Genomic DNA, 19,949 nt, shown 5'->3' on the forward strand with positions numbered 1-19,949 from the left:
TACATGGAACATGATCCTTAACATCTGCTCCCCCTGCCGCACCCCCACTTCAATGGGCGGGGTACCATCTAGTCACCAGTACCAAGCCCAAGAGTCTCTCTGACATCCTGCCCTTCACTGCCCAGCCAGGAACGCCTTCCACAGTGAACATGCTTGTGTGGAGGACACAAGGAGAGCCCCCAGCCTCTGCTCTGGTGCCACCATGCTCCGTGTGATACATGTCGCCCTCCTTGATGCACAGCACGAGGATGAGTCCAAATGTGATGTCTTAAGCTGCTAGTCCTGGGGTGTGAGCCAGTCAGCGTCAGGACAGCCCCATGGCCCTGAAGGAGATAAAGCGGAGACCTCTGTCCTACTGCCTGCCCGGGTCCTGCAGGGGTGGGGAGAGCTCGCTGGAGCGGACAGGCCAGTGGCTCCAGGTCAGCGGGAGCGGGATTGTTGATGAAAACCCAGGCCTGGGCCTGCAGTGGCCTCTCGGAAGGAGCTGCTGTTGGCAGCATCCCTGTGGTGGCAGCTGGGCCAGGGGCCACGGGAGGGGCTGAACTCTCGGTCTTATCTCTGTTTTCAGAACAAAGTCGGGAAGCCTACACCCATGGCCTACCATTGTTTGAGGAGGGGTTTGCTGGGAGCTGAGGCCTGAGGTCAGTGAAGGCAGGGGTGGGGCAGCTGTGGGTCTGGTGAAAGGAGAGCCGGCCCTCCTCTGGTGCTGGTCCTCTGTGAAGCACCACGTCCGTCCGGACACTGGCCTTCCGCCTGCCCTCTGGGGCTTCCAGCTCCCGCTGGTTGGGGGCAGCTGCCATGCTAGCGGGATGGGTTGGCAGAGGGAGGCTTCATCTCTCTGGGTTGACAGAGGGAGGCTTTCCCAAACATTTCTGGGACCTGGGATGTTAAAACTCTTAAAGGTGCTGTCCCTTAAGAGATGAGTGTTGGACAGAGAACACTGGGGTCCCCTGGGCTGAAGATTCTGAAGAAATTGTCCGCCCTGCCATAACTGGGGGGCTGGAGACAGCCTGAGAAGGACTCTCTCGCTGTCCCCCAGTGCCTGGCAGTGACTTGTGTGGGCTGGAGCGTGGGACATGTGGGACACTGGGCCATGGGACACCGGGTGCACTTGTGGTCCTGCAAGGGTGAAGAGGGGGCTGTGGGGCATGCCCTCCCCACTCACCAGCCACAGCATCGGGTGCCTCCTACGGGCACGTGCTGGGTGCAGAGCACTGGTTGGAGGGGCCCTGGGTCAGCGGCTGCTCCCCAGGCAGGGAAAGGCCCTTAAGGTGGCTTTGCTGGAGCTGGAGCTTGGTCTTTACTGGGGCAGAAGGGACAACTCCCAGAAAAGCAGACACTCGGCTCTGTGAAGATATAAAGGACATAGGGAGACTACAGTAGACCTGCTAAACCACTGGTGACGGTCACTGTCTAGGTCTAACCTCATGCTGAGAAGGGGAAGACATAGTCCTTGACCTTGTCCCTGGAACTACCATGGGAGGAGGGGCTAACCCGTCCTATCTGATGTTTTGCAATATCTCGAGTGGTAGTTCTTTCTTTTAAAAATTTTTTTAAATTAAAAAAAATTTTTTTGAAGATTTATTTATTTATTTATTCATGAAAAACACAGAGAGAGGTAGAGACACAGGCAGAGGGAGAAGCAGGCTCCAAGTAAGGAGCCAGATGTGGGACTCCATCCCGGGTCTCCAGGATCACACCCTGGGCTGCAGGTGGTGCTAAACCGCTGCACCACTGGGGCTGCCCCCAAAAAATGTTTTTAATTTAAATTCAGTTAGCGAACATATAGTATATCATTAGTTTCAGATGTAGTATTCAATAATTTAGTAGTTGTGTATAACACCCAGTGCTCTTCACATCATGTGCCCTCCTTAATGCTTATCACCCAATTTCTTTCTTTTAAGATTTTATCCATTTATTTGACACAGAGAGAGCGCACACAAGCAGGGGGCACAGCAGAGGGAGAGGGAGAAGCAGGCTCCCCACTGAGCAGGGAGCCCGATGTGCAGCTCCATCTCAGGACCCTGAGATCATGATCTGAGCTGACTGAGCCACCCAGGTACCCCTCTTTTTTTTTAGATTTTAAAATATATCTATATATGTATATATGTGTATATATATGTACATATATATATATATAGAGAGAGAGAGAGAGAGGGAGAGAGAGAACGCGCATGAGTGGAGGGGCAGAGGGGGAGGGAAAGGGACAAGCAGACTCTGCTGAGCTGGAGCCCAACTCTGGGCCTGATCTCAGGACAGCAAAAGGAGAGGAAACAGAGACCCAGAAAATGCCAGAGCCAGCAATGGTGCTTCTGGTGAATGTTTCCAATCTGTGATGGATGGATACTTCTGTAAAATAACAGCATTTTATTAGTATTGGTACTAGCACTACAGTATGATACTAGCATTATTGGAAAAAAGGAAAATGATCAGGAGCTTGGGTGTTACAGCAAAGGGGAATTGCAATAAAATTCCATGTAACAGTCTTCTTTTGTCTTCTTGCTTTTAATTTTCTTTCTTTTTCACTGTATTCTGCCATTTTAATTACCATATGTCTTGGATTGGATCTGCTTCTGTTAGGGGTTTTCTTTTCTTTTTGTTGGAGGTTTTCTTTCTTTTAAAAAAAAATTTTTTTTTAGATTTATTTATTTATCCATGAGACACACACACACACACACACACACACACACACACACAGAGGTAAAGACACAGGCAGAGGGAGAAGCAGGCTCCATGCAGGGTCTCCAGGATCACACCCTGGGCTGAAGGCGGCGTTAAACCGCTGAGCCACCCGGGCTGCCCCTGTTGGAGGTTTTCTGTGCCTCCTGGATCTGCATATCTGTTTCCTTCTTCAGATTAGAGAAGTTTTCACCTATTAGTTCTAATACATCCCTTGCCCACTTTTCTGTCTCTTCTTCTGGGATTCCTGTCTTATAGATGTGACTATGTTAGATGGAGTCTCTGAGTTCCCTAAGCCTATTCTCGTTTTGTGTAATTCTTTTTTTCTCTTTTGCTGAGCTTTCCAGTACTCTGTCTTCTAGATCATGGACTCCTTCCTCTGCTTCTTCCAGCCTGCTGTCCATTCCATCAAGCATGTTCTCATTTTATTTATGAAGACCTTTTTCTCTGCTCTTTATTCCTTTTTTTTTTTTTGAAGATTTTATTTATTTATTTATGAGAGACACAGAGAGAGGCAGAGACACAGACAGAGGGAGAAGCAGGCTCCGTGTAGGGAGCCTGATGTGGGACTCGATCCTAGGAATCCAGGATCACGCCCTGAGTCAAAGGCAGGTCCTCAGCTGCTGAGTCACCCAGGTATCCCTGCTCTTTATTCCTTATGTCTGTATTGATGGTCTCCCTGATGCCTTCCACCCTATTCTCAAGCCCAGACAGTATCTTTATGATCATTACTTATTTTGTTACTTATATCTGTTTCACTCAGATCTCTAGCAGCGGTCTTGTCCTGTTCTTTCATTTGGGATACAGTCCTCTGTCTTCTCATTTTGTCTAAGTGTCTGCCTGTTTCTGTCTTGGGAAAGCCAGCCAGGTCTCCTGCTGTTGGAGGTCAGGCCCTTGTGAAGCAGAGGTCCTGGTTCCCCTGCTGTAGAGTGTCTCCTGTTCCCCAGGCCTGGTGCTTCCAGGAGTGTCTCTGATGTGTGCTGCCAGTGCTCTGCTGCTGTGTCCAGGCCATTCTCTCCCTCAGGCCAGCCATCTGCAGAGGCTCTCTCTGCCTGAGGTGAGCAGTGTTGGACACTGGCCCAAATGTGGCAACTTTTAAACTAGGTGTGCTCTGGTCTGCTTGTAAGATGAAACTTGAGCCACCACTGCTGGAACAGAGAGGCCTCACAAAACTCTAGGAAGGCTGGGAGAGGAGGTGTGGGCAGGGGTTCCTGCTGGTGTTCTGGGGGAAGGGATGTTCTGTGCTGGGACTGAGGCAAGTGTGAGGAGGAGTGGTGGTTCCACCAGAGCATAAGGGGGCAGGGCTTGATAAAAGCAAGTGAGGCAGTGAGTGACCCCTGTGCTTATGCTGAGGGTGCTGAGGACTGGGGAGGGAAATGGCACTTCCTAGCTCTCTATTCCTGGAGGGGTCTCTGTGAATGGTGCTCCTCTGGGACACAGTTGGAGAACAGCAGATAATCTCCCCACTGTGTGCCCCAGATACTCCTCAGATCACTGTTTCCATGCTACATGTCCATGGGCCATTTGCTCTGCCTTCTCTCCTGGAGCAGTACAAACTCCAGTGCAGCTCTCTGTGGACCTATAAACTCGAGGCTTTAAGTCCTGTTAGTTGCAAGAACTCATGAAATTCGGCCCCTCTCACCTTCTGCTTCCCAAGCCAGTTGCTATTGGGAATCGTTTTCCCTCTGTGCTCCCCTGCGCACTGGTCAGTTTCTCACCCTTCTCTGTGACTGTGGCTCCTTCCCCACCAAGCAGCCATTGTCTTGGCACTTGCTACCTTCATCAGGGTGGCCTCTTCTCCACTTTCACTTGTGGAGTTTATTCTGCCAGACTTGAGGTAGATTTCTGGAGTATTTAGGATTTGATAGTTATCCAGCTCTATTGGTGAGACTAGACAAGCCTAGGGTCCTCTTACTCTGCCGCCATCTTGCGATAACATTTCTAAATGCTTATTTCAAGTTCTATACTTAGCACAAGGAGGATCGGCAACAAGCAGTTTGTGACTTGGCAGTAGTTATAAGGCCACACTCTTGAGTAGCTTTAGGAGGAATCAATGAGGGCAGCCCGGGTGGCTCAGTGGTTTAGCACTGCCTGCAGCCCTCAGTGTGATCCTGGAGACCCAGGATCAAGTCCCACGTCGGGCTCCCAGCACAGAGCCTGCTTCTCCCTCTGCCTGTGTCTCTGCCCCTCTCTCTCTGTCACAAATAAATAAAATCTTAAAAAAAAATAGAAGGAATCAATGAGGCTCTAGGAAGGCAAGTTCATAGGCTCTCTGATGTGTTGTTTTGTGGGAGGGGAGACCAGGTGACGACTATGGTGGTAGAGCAATGTTGATCTTGAACTCATGACCCTGAGATCAAGAGTTGGATTCTTAACTGACTGAGCCAGAGAGGTGCCCCCAAAATAAAATCTTAAAAAAAAAATTACAAGATAAATCAGTCTTTTTATGTACAAAAAAGAGAACATTTAATTTTAAATTTATTTTTATTTTTTGATCATTTTATTGATATGGTTTTATTTATTTATTGATATGGTTTTAAATTCCACATTTAAGAAATTATCACTTCTTGAGTTCTATATGAAAAAAATAATATTAGCAATTATCTAAAAATGCTATTAAAATACTTTTCCATTTTCCAACTATCTATGTAATGTCTAATTTTGTTTGGCATAGAAGTTACAACGTACCGAAACTTATAGGATGCAGATAAAGTCATGCTTAGAGAGAAATGTATAGCTTTAAATGCATGTTAGGGATCCCTGGGTGGCTTAGAAGTTGAGCATCTGCCTTCAGCTCAGGGTATGATCCTGGAGTCCAGGGATGGAGTCCCACACTGGGCTTCCTGCATGGAGCCTGCTTCTCCCTCTGTCTGTGTTGCTGCCTTTCTCTCTCGCATGCGCTGTGTTTCTCATGAATAAATAAATAAAATCTTTAAAAAAAGAGAAGTTATAAATGCATATGTTAGAAAAGTAGGCTAAAAATTAATAATATAATAAATAATTTTCAAGATTTGAAAAAAACAAAGAACATAGGAGGAAGGAAATAGCAAATCTAGAATGAAAATTAATGAAATAAAAACCAAATATATAATAGTATGAATCAACAAAAGTTATTTTTTTGAAGGACTACTAAAATTGATGATCCCCCCCAGCCAAGACTGATAAAATTTTTAAAAAATTTTTTTAAAGATTTATTTATTTATGATAGACACACACACATCGAGAGAGAGAGAGAGAGAGAGAATGGCAGAGACACAGGCAGAGGGAGAAGCAGGCTCCATGCCGGGAGCCCAACGTGGGACTCATTCCTGGGACTCCAGGATCGCGCCCTGGGCCAAAGGCAGGTGTCAAACCACTGAGCCACCCAGGGATCCCCAAGACTGGTAAAAATTTTTGAAAAAAGGCATATATTGCCAAAAATAAAGAATGAAAAGGGAAATAGCATGATAGATATTAAGAGGATAACAAGAAGGGGCACCTGGGTGGCTCAGTGGGTTAAGTGTCTGCCTTCGTCTCAGGTCATGATCCTGGTGTCCTGGGATCAAGTCCCATGTCAGGCTCCCTCCTTGGTGGGGAGTCTAATTCTCCCTCTCCCTCTGCCACTCTCCCTATACCTGTACTCTCTCTCTCTCTGCCAAATAAATAAAAAAAGTCTTTAAAAAATAAATTAATTTAAAAAAACAAATAGTGCCAGTACAATTGGATACACATGGAAACAATAAATACCCTTACCTTACACCACATACAAAACATTAATACAAAATAAATCAGAGGTACCTAGCTGGCTCAGTTGGTAGAGCATGTGACTTTTAATCTCAGGGTCATGAGTTCAGGCGCCATACTGGGTGTGGAGTCTACTTAAAAAAAAAATCATAGGCTAAAATATAAAAGGTATGACTATAAAACTTCTAGAAGAAAACAATGACTAATTTTATGACCTTGAGTTAGGAAGAGGTTTCTTATACAAGGTATAAAATATATTAACCAAAAAATTAAAACATCAACACAATAAGCTATAAATTTTAATAAAACAAAGAACTTCAGTTTACCAAAATACATCATAAAAAGAGAAAAGGTGCATTCTCTGAAAACATGTTTGGATTATACATACCCAACAAAATGATTTACATCAGGCCACATAAAAAACTGCAAATAAATAAGGGAACAGAAAAATAATCCAATTTAAAAACTAGCACAAGACCTGACTGGGCATTTCAAAGAAGATGATATCCAAAGAAATAATAAACATACAAACATGTTTACCAATAAAGGAATGTAAATTATTATTATTTTTTAAAGATTTTATTTATTTATTCATGAGAAAGAGAGAGAGAGAGGCAGAGACACCGGCAGAGGGAGAAGCAGGCTCCACGCAGGGAGCCTGATGTAGGTCTCCATCCCGGGTCTCCAGGATCATGCCCCGTGTCACTAAACCGCAGAGCCACCCAGGCTGCCCTAGGGGAATGTAAATTAAAACCACAGCTAAATACCACTACATGTGTACAAAAAGGGCTAGAGTGAGTCAGAGTGGCCACAGCAGGTATTGACAAGGATGTGAAGTTAACTGTAACTCTCATGTCTTGCTGATAGGATTGGACATTGGTTCATGGTAAACTGTTTGGCAATATCTATTACTACCAACTACAGCTAAATGTATGCCTACCCTATGACCAGAAAATCCACTGCAGGTGAGAGAAATGTGTGCATATATATATCCATCAAAAGATGTATGTACAAGGAGTGCCTGGCTGGCTCAATTGGTTGGGTATCTGCCTTTGATTTAGATCATGGGGTCCTGGGATCAAGCCCCAAGTCCTTGGCTCCCTGCTCAGTAGGGAGTCTGCTTCTCCCTCTCTTTCTGTCCCTCTTCCCTGCTCATACTTTCACTTTCTCTCTCTCAAATTAATAAATAAAAAATCTTGGGGCACCTGGGTGATTCAGTGGTTGAGCATCTGCCTCTGGCTCAGGTCCTAATCCCGGGGTCCTGGGGCGTCTTGGGATCAAGTCCCCCCATCGAGCTCCCTGTGGGGAGCCTGCTTCTCCCTCTGCCTATGTCTCTGCCTCTGTATGTCTCTCATGAATAAATAAAATCTTAAAAAAAAAACCAGACACAAAAGATAACATTCCATGTGATCTCATTGATGCCAAAATGAAGAGGAGGCAGACAGTAGTCATCGTCAAAGTAGTGGTTACTCTTGTGGGGGATGGGGATTTGGAAGAACCTGTGTTTGAAATATTCTATATCTTGATCTGGCTGGGGCTTTTGTCGATGTAAACTTATGCAAAAATCCACTGAACTATATATACACTTAAGTTTAGTGCAATTCATGTCTATATATAATGTATTTCAATAAAAGAAGTATTTTTAATTATTTTAAAAAATATTTTATATTTATTTATCTGAAAGACAGAGCATAAGCAAGAGGGAGAGACAAGGGAGAAGCAGACTCCTCACTGACCAGGGAGCCCAACATGAGACTCGATCCTAGGACCATGAGATCATGACCTGAGCCGAAGGCAGATACTTAACTGAGCCTCCCAGGTGCCCCAAGAAATGTATTTTTTAAAGAAGTGTTTTAGAAGGAAAAATAACAGCTTCAAAAACGAATATCTATAAATAACTCTAATAAGAAATAAGTGCCCATGTAATTACCACCTGAGACCTCGCTGTGCCCTGCTCCAGACACTATCCACCACTTCCCCAAAGGCAACCTCTATCCTTGCCCATCCCCCTGACATCATAGGTCAGTTTTGCCACTTTTTGCATTTTATATAAGTTGAATCACGTACTCTGTACAATTTTGTGATTGGCTTTTTTTATATTCACGAGATTCATCCATCACGTGCTATTAAAAAACAAGCAGTAGCCCGAAGGGGCCTGAGGTTTGCTGCCCCTGGGCTGGGGTCAGCAAGGTGCAAACAGCAGCGAATAGGCTTTGGCTCAGCCATTTGCTGTTGTCCTTTGGGTGATGGTGGTTCTGGGCCAGCTCCTCCCAGAGCAGCAAGTGGGCTGTATCATTCCCCAGACCTTGCATCTGCCCTCAGTGCATCCCTGTCCAGAGCGAGAGAGGAGGTATCTCCTGTGGCGCACGCAGGCCTGTCCCCAGCCTGAACCAAGTGCTGTGCGGTATGTGTGCACATGGGTATGAGTATGGGCATGCGTGTGCGTGGGGTGCAGAGCACTCTAAGTGTGGGGCCCCAGGCGAGAACCACATACACTCACATCAAGTTGGTGTTCAGAAGGACAAGGACACGGTTTGTCATGGGTGGAGCCCAGGCAGAAGAGGGAGAGCAGCCAGAGATGAGCCGGGAGATGGAGGGGTTTCTGTGAACTTTCTCAGCCAGGGCACAGGGTACACAGCACAGGGCATGGGCACAGGGCACTCCGCCTTCTGGTATGAGCCAGGGCCTAAGGTGTAGGAGTTGGAAGAGAGCTTGTCCCACCCAGCTGGGTAGCTTTTTGGGTCCTTGTTGCCACACTGCCCTTTCCTGGGGCTCCGAGATAACAGTTGGGCCAACTCCCAATTTATTCATTTCTTGGTGAATCTAGAGCCCCTCTCCTGCCACCACTCAGGGGGAGGTGGCACTCCAGGAAGGGACTGGGTGGCATGGTGCCTGGAGGCAGCAGTGCCCATCTTTGATTGTTGGACCAGGGACTCTGAGGCCAGGAAAAGGGAGTAGAAGGAGAGTGGTGGGGTAGGACAGGGTGAGGGGGAGGGTGTGGGAGGGTAGGGAAGTGAAGCCTCTGGAGAGTCCTTTGAGCCCCTGAGTGCTTCTGGAGGCAAGAGCCCGATTCTGAGAGAGAGGAGGAAATGGTCAGTTGTGCCACGTGGGCACCTCTGTCCCCAGTAGGACAGGCTTGTCCCTGGCTCAGCTGCCACCTCCTCAGCTGGAGGGGTGGGGTGTGTGTGTATGTGGGGGAGTTGCTCGCTGCTGCTGTTTCCTGCCTCTAGACCCCACAGGCCTGTTCTCTTATTGGCCACATTGTATGTGAAGCTCCAGACTCTCAGACGTTTGTTTCAAAGCTTTATTCTGTCCCAGTGTGACTCGGGCTTTGGCAGGAGTATAGGACCCTGGGCTGGAAATGTTTCCCTGTCACCGTTTTGAAAGTGTGACTCTGTCGCCTTCTAGTACTGCTGTCCAGAGTAAGCTCTTCTGACTCCTGGTTCTATCAGTCTGGGCCCAATCAGGACACAGAATCACACAGTGATTTAAATAGGAAATTTTAGGGGCACCTGGGTGGCTCCAGTGGTTGAGGGTCTGCCTTTGGCTCAGGTCGTGCATCAGGCTTCCCACAGGGAGAATGCTTCTCCCTCTGCCTGTGTCTCTGCCTCTCTTTGTGTCTCTAATGAATAAATAAAATCTTAAAAAAATTAAATAGAAAACTTGGGGGGAGCATGGGTGGCTCAGTTGGTGAAGTCTCCAACTCTGATTGATCCCCCCCAGGGTCCTGGAGTTAAGCACCACGTCGGGCTCCCTGCTCCGTGGAGATCCTGTTTCTCTCTCTCCTGTTCTCTCCCTGCTTGTTCTCCCTGTCTCTCTCTCTCTGAAATAAACAAATATTTAAAAAAACAAACAGGGAATTTTACCATAAAGAAGCATTAAACTATAACAAAATAATTTTAGTAAGATGAAAAAGAACTCTATGGTAACTGAGGGCTGAGGCAGCCAAGGAAGACTACATTTGGAAGGGATCCTTCCTCAATGCAGGTGTTCAGACCTCAGTGGAGAAGGTCAAGTTGCAGCCCAGTGAATGGTAGAGCAGTTGGTTGGTCTCCTGGGCAGGAGCCGGTCTGCAGTCACTGGGCAAGCAGGATGCAAACCCTCAGGATGCAGACAGCCTGCCACACAGAGGGAGCAGAAGGCCTGGGATGCTCAGTGTCCTGCCTGAAGGGCTGTCTTAGGAGGACTGGGGGTATGTGTCCAGGGGGCAGCACCCCAGCATGCCCTTCCATCCATCTTCGCATGCAGTGCAGCTGCTGGAACCAGAAGGATGAGCCCATTCCTCCTTCTACCTAGAAGCTTAGCATTTTCATGAGGGAAAAGTGCTTCAAGAGTTCTGTGCTGATTCCTCAGTCATCAGTGAAAAGGCATTATGAGCTGTGAAGCAGGAGATTGACGATGGGCATGTCAGCCGGCTGTGGGGCTCACTCTCCCTCTTTCTGAGAGTTTGTCCCCAGGGTCCCCTGTGTGAGGTTCTCCACTGGCTCTTCAGGGCAGAAACCTGGCTCCCTAAGTTCTGAAAAATCTGATTGAATTACTTTATTTTTTCTTCTCTCTTTTCTTATTATTCAAATAGTGCACCTGTTGGACTATTTTTCTACGTTTCTCATCTTTTCTTTCCTTTCTTTGGGTTTTGTTGCTCCAGCTTCTGGGACTTTATCTTTCAACACTTCCATTTATCTTTTTTTTAAAAAAAGATTTTATTTATTTATTCATGAGAGACACAGAGAGATAGACACACAGAGATAGGCAGAGACACAGGCAGAGGGAGAACCAGGCTCCACGCAGGGAGCCCGATGTGAGACCCTGGGCCGAAGGCGGCGCTAAACCGCTGAGCCACCAGGGCTGCCCACTTCTATTTATCTTTAACTTTGTCACCTCAACACTTTCCTTTCTGTTGCTGTGTTTTTAATTTCCAGCAACCCCTGTGAATTGGATCCTGTTTTGTTTTATGGATGCCAGATCTTCCAATGTCACTCTGATGACATTAGTGATCCTTTTTTTTTTTTTTTAAATATAGAGTATTTCTGCAAATTGCTTGCTTTTTCTGTCTTTGTATCTTTTCTCAGTTGTCTGGTGATCCTTGACTGTTCATTTATGAGCAGGGCACTACATCAGTCAGGCCTCGGCAGTAAACATATGGTCCACTCAAATTAGGGTAATTTCAGGAGGATTTACCTACAAAGGCAAGAGAGATAGGAGAGACCTCAAGAGATAACTTGGGTTGAGAGACACAGGAAGTCTGAGGTGGCCCATCCCAGGAGACAGAGGGATATATGCCCCAGCCTCTCCTTCCCTCTTGCCTTCTTTCTGGGTCTCACACTGGCTGAACCAAACAGAAGCCTGCTCGTGGTGTCCATGGCCAGGAGCATCCCTGTGCAGAGGGCAAGCCAGAGGGGCAGAGGAGCCAAAATACTGGTCGGAAGATCTGTGTGGAGTGGGTGTCTAGATGCGGCTGTCTGCTGCAAGAATTCTCAAACATCTGGATTGTTAGGTCTTCTCTTGGGCTGGTCAGGTTTTCTGGAGCAGAATCTAGCAATCGCCTTCTAGGAGGGAAAAGGTTTGGCCCTCAGCATCCTGTTTGCTGAAAGGAAGCAGAGGGTGCAGGCTGGTCACACTCCGCATACACACAGACTGCCCTGCATTCCAGAGACCACACCAGGGTTCTCTGCTGTGCTTGCGTGTCTCCCAGCTTAAGGACCCTCTGCTTTGCCCTGTCCAGACACGGTTCTGTTGCCAGGAATAGAGACCTGCTTCCTTACTCATACACCTTCCATTCCCGAAGTCCAAACTGTCACTTCAAGCCTTTTGGGGATTTGGGGAAATAATTTGCGTTGCTTCTCAGGGCTCCCTGCTGGTGGCTCAGCCTCTGGCTTTTTCACGTTGTCTAAGTCAATTGCTGCCCACATCCAGGTTCCGGGGCTTGATCTGGAGATCTCAAGCCTTCCTTGGCTGAAATGTTGTGTATCTGGAAGGTGCTTGTGGGAAAGAGGAAGGGCAGACCCTCTCGGGCCAGGCTGCAAAGTGTGTTGAGGATATTGTGTTTAACCCTAGAGGCCATGAGTTGTAGCGTGGATGCTAAAACTGAGGTCTGGGGGTGTCTGGCAAGTTGATTACCCATTTAGGTTCTGTTGGCCCCAATCTTCTGTAGCTTTCTCTGTGATGTCTCCAGTGAGCAATATGCTACCAGGGGCTAGCCTGTTAGGCAGCGGTTTTTTTTTTTTTTTTTTTTTAGGCAGCGGTTTTCAAATGTAGCCAGAAGTTTCCTGTCTTTATGTATTTGCTCACCATGTTGCTTCTGCTTGGGATTCTTTCTTCCCTTATCTCTCTAGCCCTCCTACCCCCATCTGACAGATAGCCATGTGAGCTCCACTGGGAATCTGCTTCCCTCAAACTCCCAGACTCTCAAGCCCTTAACTAATGGTTGTCGCATTCTCACTTGCATTCCTGCCATTATTAGTCAAGGTCCTCCAGAGAAACAGAACCACTGGGAGAGGTACTTTTACACACACATATGTGTCTTCTATAGGCATATATATGGAGGGATGCATGCATCCTATATATGTGCATAATAAATCTCTTCATATTTTTATTATATTATTTATGACAATATATAGCAGAGATTTATTATAAGGAATTTGTTCACATTATTATAGATGCTGATAAGTCCTAAGATCTTCAGGGTGAGTTGGTTGGAGGCCCAGGAGAGCTGGTGATGTAGTTCTGTCTGACTCAGATGGCCTGAGAATCAGGAGAACCAATGTTTGGTTCTGGAGACCTGATGTTGGAGACCTGATGTTTTAGTTCAAATCCAAAGGCAGGAAAAAGTCTACTTTGAAGACCATGAGGTGGAAGAGTTCTATTATTGCTTTCAGCATCAATATACGAATATCTGTTGAGTCCCTGCTTTCAATTCTTTGGGGTATATCCTAGGAGTGGAATTGCTGTGTCAAGTGGTAATTCTCTGATTTTTGAGGAACCGCCAAACTTTTCCATGGAGGCTGCAGCATTTTACATTCCCACCAGCAACACACAAGGGTCTCCAGCTGGTCAGTGGCAGAACTGGATTTGAATTCAGGCAGTTTGGCTCAGGAACCTGCCTACCCAGCCCATCAGCATGGACACAGCAGTACCTATAGGAATGACCAATCAGGAGCCAGCTAATGGGTGTAAATGGACAAATGATTAGTGACGTGAAGGGTAATTGTTACTCATTCTTTTTTTTTTTTTTTTTTTTGTTACTCATTCTTCATCCTGTGAAACTTTGGGATGTAATAGGGCCTTTGCTGGAATGAGCAAAACAAACAGTGGATCTGAGTTCAGAATGTCTTCCAGAAAAGGAAGCTGCAGGTCCTACAGGAGATCACAGTTGACCACAGAAACAAACTCGGCTGGACATGCTAAGTCTGCCAGGAAATTGTTCTCTAACCCAGAACACTGCTAAAGCCATGAGCTGGAAGGGGCCTCCCAGAGCATCTCATGAGCAAATCCTATTTCAACCTGTTCATTTTACAGTGACACAATAAACTATAATTAAAAAATATTGGGATCAGGGCAGCCCCGGTGGCTCAGCAGTTTAGCGACGCCTTCAGCCCAGGGCATGATCCTGGAGACCCAGGATCGAGTCCCACATCAGGCTCCCTGCAGGGAACCTGCTTCTCCCTCTGCCTGTGTGTCTCTGCCTCTCTCTCTCTCTCTGTGTGTCTCTCATGAATAAATAAAATCTTTAAAAAAAAATTGGGATCAAGTCCTGCATCAGGCTCCCTGCAGGGAGCCTGCTTCTCCCTCTGCTTGTGTCTCTGCCTCCCTATCTGTGTGTCTCATGAATAAATAAAACCTTAAAAATTCAGATCAAGTCTCCTGTCTAGCAAGAATGTGTTTTGGGAAAATCAACATGTTTACATTTATTTAACAAACATATAGGACTTACGTGAATCAGACATTGTTAGAATATTTTACATATGTTAGCTAATTTAATTCTCATAAGAATCTTCAGAAGGTACTTTCACTTCCCCTGTTTCACAGATGGAGACACTGAAGCACAGTGACATAAAGTAACTGTCTTAGAACACACGCCTTCCCCATGGCAGAGCAGAATTTAAACCCAGGCGGTCTGGCTCCAGAATTCGTGTACACACAGTTATGTGGTGTATCTGTTCCCTAAAGGAATGTCATGTCCTTAAATGAGACAGGTCATCTCCCCTTTTCCTGTGGCTCATATGCATCTATTTCGTATATCTGAATTTTCAAGCTCCCACTTTAACCTTAAAATTGTGATGCTTTTTTAAAAAGTTGGTAAAATATACTATAAGATAGTATTTACTGTTTAAAGGTCTATAATTTTTATGTTTATTACTTTTTAAAGATTTTATTTATTTATTCATGAGAGACACAGATAGAGAGGCAGAGACACAGGCAGAGGGAGAAGTAGGCTCCATGCAGGGAGCCCGATGGGGGACTCAATACCAGGACCCCAGGTCATGCCCTAAGCTGAAGGCAGATGCTCAACTGCTGAGCCACCCAGACATCCCATGTTAATTATTTTCTTTTTTTTTAATATTTTATTTATTTATTCATGAGAGACACACACAGAGGCAGAGACACGGGCAGAGGGAGAAACAGGCTCCATGCAGGGAGCCCGACGTGGGACTCGATCCCAGGACTCCAGGATCATGCCCTGAGCTGAAGGCAGATGTTTAACCGCTGAGCCACTCAGGCGTCCCTAATTATTTTCTTTTTTTTTTTTCCTAATTATTTTCTTATAAAAAATGTTTGCAAGGTAGCAGACTCTAGACACATATTGAATTATCCCACTCCAATTCCAGGGAGCATAATTTAGGAAATAGCGTGCTACATTTTTTGTTTTGTTTTTAAGAAATAAAGGTTGAATTCGTTTTAACAGAGATAATTTTCAAGAAAACAAAGTAACCTTCGTTCATTCACATTCAATTTCTGATTCAAATAACTGCAACTAGTCAATGATGTTACATTTTTCAAATATCAGTGACCCTGGTTTCTGGGTTCACAGGGCCAGACGTAGTGATGACACTGAGTTTCATTCCTTGTTTTTCTTTAACAACTTTAGCAAGTTAAAAGTAAAATTTCACCTCCCTTTGAAATACTAAAATTAGGACATGCTTTATCTGCGCTTCTGCTTATGGACTATTAGACCTTCCTTTCAGGAGTTGGCCAAGAGCATATGCCATGAAAATTAGGAATGATATAGAAAATGAGCCTTCAGTAACTCAAGATAAAGGGAGTTCTAAAAAACACTAGAAAAGGGACACCTGCGTTGCTCAGTGTTTGAGGGTCTGTCTTTGGCTCAGGGGCGTGATCCCCGGGTTCTGGGATAGAGTCCCACATCGGGCTCCCTGTGAGGAGCCTGCTTATCCCTCTGCCTATGTCTCTGCCTCTCTGTCTCTCATGAGTAAATAAAATCTTAAAAAAAAAAAAAAAACAGAAAAACTAGAAAAGTGTTTTGAAATGCTTGAACAGAAAATACTCAACAATTGCATGTGATACTGTTGCAGTTACAGTGATTTCTGGATGCCACATAGCTACGGACCTGCCACTAGATCACAGGTTTATTTTAAAAGGAAACAAATGAGGATTGCTCAGATGGTCCACTCTGAAGTTAGTCAGTCTCTGGGGTCAGAGGTGGGAGAGGACTGCCGGCCGTCTGATGGAGTGGCCCCGCCCCCCTGCTCCCCCTAGGGGAGACGAAGGGCACTACAGGAACACGCACTGGGCATGGTGGCAAAGGGCTGGGGGGCCCCAGAAGGCGGTGTCCCACTGGCCAGGTCCCGCTCTTCTTCTCTCCCCTCCCAGCCTACCCATCCCCGAGTGACCCATCCCCGAGTGACCCATCCCCGAGTGACCCATCCCCAAGTGCCTGCTTGTGTGGCAGGCATGTCCTTGGTCCTGGGCCCGTGCACCCTCCACAAGGAGAGCTGGGGGTGGGGGGTGGGGACAGACTTAACTCCGGAGGCTATTTTGAACAATGCCCTTAACTTCTCTGATCCTCAGTGTACTTATGTCTCCTAGCCCTTGGGGTTGGCAAATTCAAAGGCTTCTTTCTGAGAAAGCACTTCACTGGTGACATGGTTATCTGAGGGAGAAGTCCTGGTCCAGGATCTGCAGTCGCTGTGTGGTGTGAAGGGTCCCAAGGACCCCATTCACCTCACCTCGGCCCACTCTGTTCTCATTTGTTTCCTGGTGACCCCATAGCCCTATTCCCACTCGGTGATTCACCCCAGAGCCTGAGTCTCTCCCCTCCCCCAGGGATAAGAAGCCAAGGGTGAGAAGTGCTGGCAGCTCCATGGGTACCAGGGACCAGGTCTGGGCCAGGGCAGGTCAGGATGAGCCACACAGGTAGATTTTCTTCCCTTTTTTATCAGTGTTTTTCAGATCAAGGTCTAGGATATTGTCTCAAGAATTTTCAGGGGCACCTGGGTGGCTCAGTTGGTTGAGCATTTGACTTGGTTTGGGCTCAGGTCATAATCTTGGGGTCCTGGGATCAAGCCCTGCATCAGGTTCCCTGCTCAGTGGGAAGCCTGCTTCTCCCTCTGCCTCTGTCCCTCCTCCTGCTCATGCTCTTTCTCTCAGATAGGCAAAACCTTTAAAAAAAATATTTTATTTATTCATGAGAGACACAGCGAGAGGCGGAGACACAGATAGCAGGAGAAGCAGGACTCAATCCTGTTTTTTTTTTATTTATTTATGATAGTCATACAGAGAGAGAGAGAGAGGGGCAGAGACACAGGCAGAGGGAGAAGCAGGCTCCATGCACCGGGAGCCTGATGTGGGATTCGATCCCGGGTCTCCAGGATCGCGCCCTGGGCCAAAGGCAGGCGCCAAACCGCTGCGCCACCCAGGGATCCCCAGGACTCAATCCTGGACCCCAGGATTATGCCCAGAGCTGAAGGCAGACGCTCAACTGCTGAGCCACCCAGGTGTCCCCAGATAAAATCTTAAAAAAAGAAAAAAAGAATTTTGAGTCTCCACTTCATGTAGAGTTCTGGTGGGGCTTGACAGAAGTCAGAGAGCTGGAAGGCCACATCATATATGAAATCCTCTCCATGGGCCAGGCCCTGCTCAGTGGTGAAAATACACAGATGGGTCTTGTGATGTGTTGGGGAAATCAGGGTGGTGAACGAGGTCAGCCTGGGCTCTTGGAGGAGCATAGAGATGGGCCACCTAATCTAACCTCGTGGATGAAAGCGTTCCAGGCACTTGTGGAAGAGAGTAGACACCTTCTGGGAGATGTAGGACAAAGGAGCAGAGTATCTGGTAGAGGACATAGCTTGAAGAACGGCCTGGGGGTGAGGAGCCATAAAAATAATATTGGAGGGATGCCTGGGTGGCTCAGCGGTTGGGCGTCTGCCTTCAGCTCAGAGCATGATCCTGGAGTCAGGATCGAGTCCCACATTGGGTTCCCTGCGGGGAGCCTGCTTTTCTCTCTGCCTTGTTCTTTCTATGTGTGTCTCTAATGAATAAATAAATAAATCTTTAAAAAATAATATTGTAGATATGTAACTATATTCAAGACATGGAAATCAGAAAATGAGGCTGAGAAAACAAGAAGGGCCGGATCTTTTTTTTTTTTTTTTTTTAATTTTTATTTATTTATGATAGTCACAGAGAGAGAGAGAGAGAGAGAGAGGCAGAAACACAGGCAGATGGAGAAGCAGGCTCCATGCACCGGGAGCCTGATGTGGGATTCGATCCCGGGTCTCCAGGATCGCGCCCTGAGCCAAAGGCAGGCGCTAAACCGCTGCGCCACCCAGGGATCCCGGGCCGGATCTTTTAATTGGAACACCACCAGTAGTTTGCATGCTGTTGCTCTCCTCTCAAAAATCAAGAATCAGGGCAGCCCGGGTGGCTCAGCAGTTTAGCACCGCCTTTGGCCCAGGGCATGATCCTGGAGACCCAGAATCGAGTCCCACGTCAGGCTCCCTTTATGGAGCCTGCTTCTCCCTCTGCCTATATTTCTGCCTCTGTGTGTGTGTGTGTCTCTCATGAATAATTAAGTAAAATCTAAAAAAAAAAAAAAAAAAAAAATCAGGAATCAGAGGCTCAAGAGAGGTTAAGTAACTTGCCCAAGTCACACAGCCAGCAAGTGGCACAGCTGGGATAGGAACTCAGCCTGTCCTGACTACAGAACACACTCTCCTCACCAGTGGATTAGAGATGGGAGGCCCAGTGTGGTGCGGTCAGCCGGGTGGGATCTGAGACACCTCTTCTTGGGCTTTAACATCCCTCTTTCAAACTCTCCTCTTTGAGCAGAAGGCTTTCTGGTCACAGGTATGCAGCCTGTCCCTCTGGTGATTCTCAGGTGTGCATCTGCTACAGATGGAAGAGAAGGCTAGTGGCCAAAGATCTACCCTCCAACAAGTGATTCTTTCCCTGCCTGTGGCTGTGGCTGAAGGAAGCCTACCGGAACCAGCTTCCACCATGAGCTGGGGCAGGGTGTGTGCCAGTTTCTGCCTAGACTGCTGATGGCTGTTCCCACAAAGAGACCCCAATGCATGGGGTCTGAGAGCTGCACTTCAGCTTGGAGCCCCTGTCAGGTCATGCCTGTTCCAGCTGGCCTAGGAACCTTGATTTGGGTGAGGATCAGTCTGAAGCCAAAAATGGAAAAGCACATTCTGATTGGTGGTTGGTTTTCCAGAGACTGCTCAGCCTAGACCTTATTTTAGGAGTTTTTTTTTTCCCCCTTTAGATTGAGCTCTGAGGCCACCCTATCAGCCTCAGGCTCCCTGGGGAGCACAGGTGGGCCCTCCAGAGGTCTGTGTGGTTGCTCCTGAAAGCCAAGCACCAGTTTCTATCTGTCAAATGGGGAGGCTGGACATGCTGGTTCTGACCTCATTGAGCACCTGTGGCCCAGACTTGTGTCACCTGTATCAATGTCATCCCCTGGGATCATCACAGTCAACCTGACCAGACAGACTTTCTTACCTGTGTATCTGATGGGCAAGCAGAGTGAAAAGTCAGAGATTTGGGACAGCAGTCACACACAGGAAGCAGAGGTCTGGTTGCGGGGGAGATCTGAATCAGACCTCACAGCCCTGTTGCACACCTGGAGAGCAGGCTGGGGAGAGAAGGGACCTTTACCATAGTCTACCGATATCCAAACCTGACCCCAGAATCTCAGAGGGGGAGTCCCAGACATCCGTAGTTTTCAGGGCTCCCCAAGTGGTCCCAAGAGACAATTCAGGCGGCGGAGGACAGCTTCACCCCCATGCTGAGTCCTTGGCCTCCTCTTGGCTCTCCAGGTGCTCTTTTCACAGCGCAATCCCATCCTGGAAACCAAAAATCGAAACAGAGCGGTGGTGCTCACTCCTTGCGCTCAGGCCGCCGGGCCGGGGGGGGGGGGGGGGGGGGGGGGGGCGCGGGGGGGGGCGGGGGCGGGGGCGACGGACGGGGGACAGACGGGGGATCGCGGGTGCTGCGGCCCAGGTGTGGCGCTTGCGGCCGGAAGCGGCCTGGCGGTCGGTTGAGCGCTGGGCGGTTGCGCCACGCGCTCCGCTTTCGTAACAGCGCCCGGG

General features: G+C 47.4%; 1 long non-coding RNA gene across 1 annotated transcript; it reads right to left on the bottom strand.

Annotated features, from left to right (window-relative positions):
* Positions 1 to 5,156: 5,156 nt before the first annotated feature.
* Positions 5,157 to 19,930, bottom strand: LOC140594966 (uncharacterized). The gene is made up of 2 exons (XR_011996257.1): positions 18,579 to 19,930; positions 5,157 to 13,535 (listed from the first exon to the last, which is right to left on the bottom strand). It is a non-coding gene; the product is annotated as an uncharacterized lncRNA (long non-coding RNA).
* Between the last annotated feature and the right edge of the window lie 19 nt (positions 19,931 to 19,949).

Source organism: Vulpes vulpes, chromosome 13 (assembly GCF_048418805.1).
Source record: "Vulpes vulpes isolate BD-2025 chromosome 13, VulVul3, whole genome shotgun sequence".
Taxonomy (NCBI): Eukaryota; Metazoa; Chordata; class Mammalia; order Carnivora; family Canidae; genus Vulpes; species Vulpes vulpes.